This window comes from Lagopus leucura, unplaced genomic scaffold (assembly GCF_019238085.1).
Source record: "Lagopus leucura isolate 7727_CA_CO unplaced genomic scaffold, USGS_WTPT01 34971-0_obj-0_obj, whole genome shotgun sequence".
NCBI classification, from domain to species: domain Eukaryota; kingdom Metazoa; phylum Chordata; class Aves; order Galliformes; family Phasianidae; genus Lagopus; species Lagopus leucura.
The window spans coordinates 12633-12985 of NW_024966517.1; the positions used below are offsets into that span (position 1 = coordinate 12633).

Sequence of the window (353 nt, forward strand, 5' to 3'; positions counted from 1 at the left end):
GGAGGGGGTGGCACTGGGGAGGGGTGACAACTGTCTGTGGGTGTCCCCAGCAGTGCCACTGCTGCCATGGGTCAGGGCCGAGCAGGTGCAGGGCTGTGGGGCCAGAGGGAAAGGGGAGACAACGACGGTGGGACCCCCCCCAACCCTATCGCTGTCCCCACAGGTTGGGGGTGGCAATGGGGGTCCTGTGGGTCCCCCCTGGGGCTGTGGCTGCTGCTGGGGGCGGCTGTGGTGGCGTGGGGGCTGCTGCTGGGGACACTGCTGGGACGGCGTGAGTGGGGCAAGGAGGGGTGAGGGGATGTGGGGGGGGATGTGGGGAGAGGGGACGTGAGGAGGATGTGGGGATGTTGTGG

At 69.4% G+C, this 353-nt stretch overlaps 1 long non-coding RNA gene across 1 annotated transcript in view; it reads left to right on the forward strand.

Moving 5' to 3' along the window:
• Window positions 1-236: 236 nt before the first annotated feature.
• LOC122192613 overlaps window positions 237-353 on the forward strand; it is a 2209-nt gene continuing 2092 nt past the window's right edge. Inside the window, exon 1 of the long non-coding RNA XR_006182651.1 lies at window positions 237-271. This is a non-coding gene — a long non-coding RNA (uncharacterized LOC122192613). The remainder of the gene's footprint in view (window positions 272-353) is intronic.